Below are 9,543 nucleotides of genomic sequence, written 5' to 3'. Positions count from 1 at the left end.
TTTAACAAGTATAAGGATAGAATGAAGGCCTGTTTCCAGATAGTCAAAACCTAACAAAATTACCTCCTATCATTGGAAGATGCATGTCACCAAAACAGGGAAGAAAATGAGGAGGAAAATGTGAGATCCATACAAACAGACGAGTACTGTATGATTCTCCAAATATGAGGTAATTAGAAGAGTGAAATTCATAGAAACGGAAAACAGACTGATGGTTGCCAGGGCCTGGGAGGGAGGGAGGCAGGGGAAAATGGGGATATAGTGCTTAATGGGTAGAGTTTCAGTCTGGGAAGATGAAGAAGTTCTGGAGATGGGTGGTGGTGATAGTAAGCACAACAACATGAACGTACTTAATGCCACTGAACTGTATGCTTAAAAATGATTAAAATGGGCCAGGTGCAGTGGCTCATGCCTATAATGCCAGCACTTTGGGAGGCCGAGACAGATGGATCATGAAGTCAGGCGTTCGAGACCAGCCTGGCCAACATGGTGAAACCCCATCTCAACTAAAAATACAAAAAATTATCCGGGGGTGGTGGTGGGCACCTGTAATCCCAGCTACTCAGGAGGCTGAGGCAGGAGAATCGCTTAAACCTGGGAGGCGGAGGTTGCAGTGAGTCGAGATCGTGCCACTGCACTCCAGCCTGGGCAACAGTGCGAGACTCCATCCCAAAAAAAAAAAAAAATTAAAATGGCAAACTTTGTGCTACATATATACTACATATATTTACCACAAAATGTAAAATGGGCAAGGCACATTAAAAATGTAAAATGAGCGACTCACGCCTGTAATCCCAGTACTTTGGGAGGCCGAGGCAGGAGGATGGCTTGAGCCTAGGAGTTCCAGAACAGCCTAGGCAACATGATGAAGCCCTGTCTCTACAAAAAATACAAAAATCAGTCAAGTATGGCAGCACGTGCCTGTAGTCCCAGCTACTCAGGAGGCTAAGGTAAGAGGATCACCTGAGCCTGGGGAGGTCGAGGCTGCAATGAACTATGATTGAACCACTGCACTCCAGCCTGGGCAACAGAGTGAGACCCTATCTCTAAACAAATAAATAAAGTTAAAACTATAAAGTGGCAAAAAAAAGTATATATATAAATTAAAAAGTGGCAAAACTTCATCTCTACAAAAGATACAAAAAATTAGCCAAGTATGGTGGCACACACCTGTGGCCCCAGCTACTTGGGAGGCTGAGGTGGGAGGATGGCTTGAGCCCGGGAATTCAAGACTGTAGTAAGCCGTGATCACACCACTGCACTCCAGCCTGGGCAACAGAGCAAGACTCCATCTCAAAAAAGAACGAAAAGAAAAGAAACAGAGAGAGGGAGAGGGAGGGGGAGAGAGAGAGAGAGAAGGGCAGAGGAAGGGAGGGAGGAAGGGAGGGAGGGAGGGAGGGAGGAAGGAAGGAAGGAAGGAAGGAAGGAAGGAAGGAAGGAAGGAAGGAAGGACGGACGGAAGGAAGGAAGGAAGGAAGGAGGTATCCAAAAGAGACAGGATTCATGCAAGAAACAGAAAAAGGAATTCCTAAGATGACAACATTCAGCAGCCCTGGGGAGAAACCATAGCTCTGTTGGAGAGGAATCAGTGATATGTATCTAAAAACTCAGCAAATGAAGGCACAGTGGCTCAAGCCTGTAATCCCAGCTACTTGGGAGGCTGAGGTGGGAAGATCTCTTGAGACCAGGTATTTCTGACCAGGCTGGGCAACATAGCAAGACTCTGCCTCAAATAAATAAATAAATAAGATGGTATGACATTTCTTAAGGGAATCTGGACAAATGAATGAAAACTAAATATATGTACAACCTTTCACCTAGGAATCCAACACCTAAGGATTTATTCTGAGGAAATAATAGGACTAGTGTGCAAAGACGTACATTCAGTGATGTTTACTGTGGCACTGTTTATTATTATAGAAATAAATTGGAAATACCCTAGACAGCCACCAACAGGAGACTGGTTTAATAAATCATGGTACAGCCACACAACGGAATACTACACAGCTGTTAAAAAAGACGAGGTAGATAATTATGAATTAACAGAGACGACACTCAAGAGATATTATTAAGTGAAAAAAAGGTTACAAGACAGTAAGTAGGATTTGACATAAAAATATTCATTTAAGAGTCTAGATGTCTATGTGCCAAAGTATTAATCTTTGGAGATAGAATTATGCAAACACTTCCAATTTCTCTGTCCTGATTAAATTTTTGTCAGATATTATATTATCAGGAAAAATCATCTAGTTCCATTTACAAAATGAAATAAAAGGAACCCCAAACCCTGAAGAATACAACCATACAGTTCACAAAACACCTTCACAATCATCATTCTGCTTAAGTTTACAGACGTCCAAAAACATAGAGATGTCTTATATTTTGTAGATGAGAAAACACGTTCAGAGGAAAGCAAATGGTCCATGAGCAGTGAAGTCAAGGTCCCAGGACGTGATCGCAAGCCCCTAACTTGGTCAGCTCAGCATGACTTCAGTGTATCGCACTGATTGTCTCTGTCAGCTCCAGATAAACCTGTCGGAACCCTACGAGCTCCCTCTGCAAACCAGAAAAATGCTACGTGGGCAGTTCAGGAGATAGGAAACCAAATCAAGGTGATCAGACTCTCGGGGAAAGATGTGCACAAATGATGTGGTTTCAGGAAGCCACCAAAGCCATCTCTTTATGTCACCCATCACCCAACCCTCACACCACAGGGACATAACCAACTTTCCAAACGGACCTCAGCCTTTGACAATCCACCTGCCTCATGGGTACAGAGGGTCCTCAGACATCAGGAGCCCCCCCATTCTGGCATCTCTCAGGCAAACCCTCCTGTGGCCCAGACCTTCTCCAATCAGCCCTTTCCACCCAATGTACCTGGTCCTGTGTCTCAGGCCTCAGCTGATCAGATCCACGGCAGCATACGGGGCCCACGCTAAACTTGCTGACACAAAGTAGAAGTCAATAGGAAGAGTGAGAACCACCGTCCGACCAAAGATACGCAAGGACCGGAAATGGGTTAGAGTCAGGAAGGCTGGGGCCTGCGCCCTGAAGTGAGGCAACCCTGCCCACCTCGTCACTCAGCTAGTGTTGAGCAAGACTGCAGTGCTTTGGGAAGAGAAGAAGAAATTCAAGTTCTAACTTCTCAGCCAGGCCTTCAGCCTCCCCATCTCCCCTGCATGCGTAGTTTGGAAGCCACTGGTCTTGCGGACAGATGACCTGTTCTCTCCTCCACCTTCCTGCCTTCATTCCTGTATTTGGAGGGTAAAGGCATGGACAACAGCTGTCACTATTTAAGGGGGGAGACAGTGGATGCCAATGTTGTTTGTCTCTCCATGCAGGCCAAGCACATAACGTGGTACATAAGACAATGAACTTGTCACATAGCCTCCACCTGCCACTTGTAGCTGTGAGAACTTGAAACCAGGCACAGTGGCTGACACCTGTAATCCCAGCACTTTGGGAGGCCGAGGCAGGTGGGTCACCTAAGGTCAGGAGTTCAAGAACAGCCTGGCCAACATGGTGAAACCCTGTCTCTACTAAAAATACAAAAATTAGCCAGGCACGTTGGCACACGCCTGTAATCCCATGTACTCGGGAGGCTGAGGCAGGAGAATCACTTGAACCCGGGAGGTGGAGGTTGCAGTGAGCCGAGATGGTGCCACTGCACTCCAGCCTGGGCGACAGAGCGAGACTCCGTCTCAACGAAAAAAGAACTTGAGCAAGTTGCTTTGCTCTCCAAGTCTCATTTTCCCCATCTATAAATGGAAACACTGCTGGTACTGACCTCATAGTATTGTGTAGAGCTTAAATGAGATAACGTAAGTTATCCCAAGTCCAATTAGCCCCTTTAAGTCTTAGTGGTTGCCCCCTTCCAGCCCTATCAGATCTGACTCACTCCTTATGGCTTTATTAGGTCAGACACCCTGGTCTGAAGACTGAACACTGTTGCCTCCACAGTGGCTGTAGGTCTCATGCCTCAATTAGTCTTACGATCTAGAAGAAGCACCATTGTTAAGAAGGGCTAGGAGGCCCTTCACGGATCCTTCTTTTCCTTTTCCCAGCGTGATGTCTTTTCTCCCCAGAGTCAGCCGTGAAGGTAGGGGCTCTGTGGATTTGTCTCTGTATCCCCAGGAGCACTCATCAGAGCCCTGGAGGTTAAGTCCATAAATATCTGTGGACCTTAGAGGTACATAGAAACATCACCCCTATTTAAAGCCTGTGGGTAAACGTAGGTACCTGGGCTGAGGAATCCATAGCAGTGGGACCGAGGCTTTTTTCAGGGTGTGGCAAAACCATGCATGCAGGCGGGATCAGGGTGACCCTTGGCTCCTCTTAGCTCCTCTCGCAAGTCCCTAAAGCCCCTAAAGATGTGAAATAGGGGAGTGTGCGGAAAGCCACGGCTTGATCTGCCTGGAAATCCTGCCCACCTCCATCTCCAGAAGAAAGCCTGCTTCCTGCTTAGCCTGCAGCGCACTTAAATCCCCTCAAAGCCCCTCTTGGGTTTGCCACCTGCTAATCAAGGCACCTGACCTCTCCCTGGCTCTCTGTGCTCACCTCCTGACACCCTTCTTCTCAGATGATGGATATCCTGATAACTGAGACGGCACCCTCTTTGCCCAAGCTGGAGTGCAGTGGTGCGATCTCGGCCCACTGCACCCTCCACCTCCCAGGTTCAAGCAATTCTCTGCCTCGGCCTCCTGAGTAGCTGGGATTACAGGCACCCACCACCATACCCAGCTAATTTCTGTATTTTTAGTAGAGACAGGGTTTCACCATTTTGGCCAGGCTGGTCTTGAACTCCTGACCTCATGATCCAACCGCCTCAGCCTCCCAAAGTGCTGGGATTACAGGCATGAGCCACCGCACCTGGCCTGAGATGGCACCTTCTTAAGAATTGACCTCCACCACTTGCTTCCTCCAATTTACCACCCTGCCAGGGTAACCTGCCCGACTCCATACTGCTCTTAGGGTGTCCCAAGCTTTGTTGAGGTTTACTATGTGCTAGGCACTGTGCAAAGTGTTTTATGCACAATATCCTGCTTTAACTCTCAAGTAACTTTCTAAGGTAGAGGCTATTACTATTCCCATTTTACAGATGAGGAAACTGAGACCCAAAGAAGTCATGCAACTTGCCCAAGGTCATGCCGTGAGTGGACTCACACTCTAACTTGTATTTCAGACATTTCTGTGAAATTGTGTTTACTCTGGTAAACTCTGAGAGAAGAGCCTGGATTTGCTTCTCTCTCACCTCCCATATTGCATAGAGATGGAAACTTACACGGCATGTTCTAACAAATTTTAGAACTACTGGGCATGAGTCACCACCAGGGAGCTTGTTAGATGCAGAACCTCAGGCCCCACCCCAGTTCTTTTGAATCAGAATTTGCATTTTCACAAGAGAAGTGGGTGATGCGTTTGCTCATCAAAGTTTGAGACCATACTATTCTAAACTGAATTGAGTGGATGGTGCTCTACAGACACCCACAAGCCAAACAAGTATAGGAAAACAAAGCAAAAATACCTACAGGGCTCTTGATCTTGGGAACTGCACTTCTGCAAGAAGCACAGAGCAAAAAGTTAGGGCTGAGAGGTTCCCCATGCCTCACTCAGTTTCCATTTCCCGGTGCTCCGGCAAGATCTTGGCCCTGGGAGTCTGGATAGCAACGAGACGTCTTTAGAGCGCCACCTGCTGGCCGTGATTAGGTATGTATCGCTCATTTCTGCTCCAGGCATTCCCTCTCAAAGCGGCAGCTCAAGGTCTGAGCCTTCTGTAACGGATCCCTTGATTCTTTATTTCTGCCCTGTCAGCATTCACCATTCACTATTCCTGTCGCTGGTTCAGATAACTCCTTACTCTCTAAATGACAATGATGCAGCACCCCTATGTTTGCTTAGCCCCTTGACCTCAATTCAGTTCAGCTCATTAGGCATTTGTTGAGCTCCTGCTGCGTGCAAAGCATTAAGACTTTAACAGAACAGCCTTCTCATGAGCATCAAAGCAAGTGGTCAGTAAATAAACCAGGCCGTTAGTGTTCTGACTCAGGGTAAAAGCACAAAGATTTAATACTGGTCCCTATAAGAAAGTATTTGCAATATTCACATGGACATAGTTTTTTGTGCTTTTTTTGTTTTTTGTTTGTTTGTTTGTTTGTTTGTTTTGAGACGGAGTCTCGCTCTGTTGCCCAGACTAGAGTGCAGTGATGTGATCTCTGTTCACTGCAACCTCCACCTCCCGGGTTCAAGCGATTCTTCTGCCTCAGCCTCCTGAGTAGCTGGGATTACAGGCGCCTGCCACCGCGCCCAGCTAATTTTTGTATTTTTAGTAGAGATGGGGGTTTCACCATGTTGGTCAGGCTGGTCTCGAACTCCTGACCTCGTGATCTCCCCGTCTCAGCCTCCCAAAGTGCTGGGATTACAGGCATGAGCCACCATGCCCGGCCCACATGGACGTATTTCTATTTACCTGGGTTTATATCTATTTTAAATCAATAAGAAAAGGAAAGCATCCAAATTGATAACTGGGGAAAAGATACAGATAAATTCATAGCAGAAGAATGCAAATAGTCAAAAACATTTTTAGGAAATTTACTTACTTTATCCCTTTTTTACCCTCTTTTTAAATAATCAGATTTTTAGAATTACTCCATTTCCCCATTAGCTTTTTCTTTTTTTTAATGGAGTCTGGCACGACCTTGGCTCACTTCAACCTCTGCCTCCTGTTCAAGCTATTCTCCTGCCTCAGCTTCCCAAGTAGCTGGGATTACCGGCACACACAATCGTGCCCGGCTGATGTTTGTATTTTTAGTAGAGATGGGGTTTTGCCACATTGGCCAGGCTGGTCTCAAACTCCCAACCCCAAGCAATCTTCCCACCTTGGCCTCCCAAAGTGCTGGAATTACAGGCATGAGCCACTATGCCCGGCCCCCATTAGCTTTTTAATTATGCATTCTTGTATTCTTATTTAATGGTTACCTTAGAGATTATGACATTCATTATTAAATTAGTAGACCACTATAATTCATACTTTTATCACTCCCCAGGTAAAGCAAGAAGCTTACCTTTTAATTTTTTTATTCCTAAGACACTCTAATTGTTTTGTATGGTCAATATTCATATATTTTCTCCACCTACTTACGTCTTTTCACTCATTCATTCCTGCATTTCTGTGCTGCCCTTGGATTGTTTTCCTTCTGCTTGAATAACTTCCTTTAGTATTTCTTTTAGTAAGGCTCTCTTGGCAATGAATTATCTCTGTTTTCATTTGTAAACCTCTATAGCCCACCTTTCTTTCTTTTCTTTTTTTCTTTTTTTCTTTTTTTTGAGACAGAGTCTCACTCTGTCACCCAGGCTGGAGTGCAATGGCGCGATCTTGGCTCACTGCAGCCTCCACCTCCCGGGTTCAAGCTATTCTCCTGCATCAGCTTCCCAAGTAGCTGGGATTACAGGCGCCCGCCACCATGCCCAGCTAATTTTTGTATTTTTACTAGAAACAGGGTTTCACCATGTTGGCCAGGCTGGTCTCGAACTTCTGACCTCAGGGGATCCACTTGCCTTGGCCTCCCAAAGTGCTGGGATTACAGGCGTGAGCCACCACACCTGGCTTGCCCACCTTTATTTTGGAAGAACATTTTTCTGTGTAGAAGATTCTAGATTGTCAGCTATTTTCTTTCAGCCCTTTGAAGATTATAACATGCATCCTTGACTTCCATTGTCTCCTGATTTCCATCATTTATCTTGGAAGAATTATGCCTGCTTCTCCAAAGATAACATGTCTTTTTTTCCCTCAGCTGATTTTTTTTTTAAGACAGAGTTTCACTCTGTCGCCCAGGCTGGGGTGCAGTGGTGCAATCTTGGCTCACTGCAACCTCCACCTCCCAGAATCAAGGGATTCTCCTGCCTCAGCCTCCTGAGTAGCTGGAATTACAGGTGCCCACCATCATACCCGGCTAAGTTTTGTATTTTTAGTAGAGACAGGCCTTCACCATGTTGGCCAGGCTGGGCTCGAACTCCTGACCTCAAGTGATCTGTCCATCTCAGCCTCCCAAAGTGTTGGGATTACAGGTGTGAGGCATCGCTCCTGGATCAGTTTTTTTTTTTTAAGAGACTGAGTGTCACTACGTTGCTCAAGTTGGCCTTGTACTTGTCGGCTCAAGCAATCCTCCTGCCTCAGCCTCCCTAGTATTTTGGGACTACAGGTTCTCACCACTGCACCTGGCTCCTCTCCAGCTGATTTTTAAGAGTTCTCTGTCTTTGGTCTCAGAAGTTTTACTACAATGCTCCTAGGTGTGGATTTTTTTTTCTGAAGAGTTATAGAGTTTCACGAATCTGTGGTTTAATGTCTTTCATTAATATTGTAAAATTCATAGTCACTAACGCCTCAACTATTACCCCTGACCCAGCCACTCATTCTCCTGTATCTAAGTGATTCCAACTGAATGTATGTAGACCTTTACACCACGTTCCATATGCTCTTATGCTCTTTTCTGTGTTTTCCACCTGTTTCCCCACTCCATACTTTAGACTGAATATTTTCCACTCACCTGTCATTCATTTATGAATCCTTTCTTCTGTTGTATCTAATTTGCTGTTAAATCTATCTATAGAGGGTTTTTTACATCTTAGTGAGTAGGTTTTTTAGTTCCAGAATTACCATTTAATTCTTTTAAAAACTAATTTCTATCTACTTTTTTTTTTTTTTTTTTTGGAGACAGGGTCTCTCTGTGTCATCCAGGCTGGAGTGCAATGGCACAATCTCGGTGCACTGCAACCTCTGCCTCCAAGGTTCAAGCAATTCTCATGCCTCAGCCTCCCAAGTAGCTGGGATTACAGGCATGTACCACCATGCCCAGCTAATATTTTGTATTTTTAGTTGAGTCAGGGTTTTGCTGTGTTGGCCAGGCTGGTCTTGAACTCCTGTCCTCAAGTGATCCACCCACCTTGGCCTCCTAAAGTGCTGGGATTACAGATACGAGCCACTGTACCCAGCCCCTATCTACTTTCTTCAGTGTATTAGAGTTCAAATACAATAATACTAATACCTTGTTCTCCTTTAGATCTGGTTGTATAATCAGTTTTTTCTTGCTTTTTGTTTATTTGGTCTTGTCTCCTGGTATATCTGCTAATTTTTGTTAAATATTGGATGCTGGGTAGAATGAAAACTCGCATTCTCACTTACAGGTTGGAGTTACAATAAAAATTGTAGAGGCTCTGAATGATGTTCTTCTCCAGAAAATATGTAAATTTCCTCCCCCACCCCCGCCCCGGCCAGCCCATTAGAGTAGGGTCAAATCATTTAATCCAATCAGGAATTGAGATGTTACAGGCTTTGTGTGGGCTGGTCTATTTCTGGATTGCCCTGATTCCTCGGTCATGGTCTTGTAGGACTCTCTCTGAAACCCTAGGGCATTTACCAGATTCTTCTTATCAGACCCTGAACTCCAATTTTTAAATTCTCACAACCCTGAAAAGCCCAAAAGCGAGGCTCAGCTTAAGAGTAGCTTTCTGCTTTGCTTCTGCCCCTCACCCTCACAACAACACACG

This window comes from Theropithecus gelada, chromosome 16, assembly GCF_003255815.1.
Source record: "Theropithecus gelada isolate Dixy chromosome 16, Tgel_1.0, whole genome shotgun sequence".
In the NCBI taxonomy this organism is placed as follows: domain Eukaryota; kingdom Metazoa; phylum Chordata; class Mammalia; order Primates; family Cercopithecidae; genus Theropithecus; species Theropithecus gelada.
Note: the sequence above shows the minus strand (reverse complement) of the source record.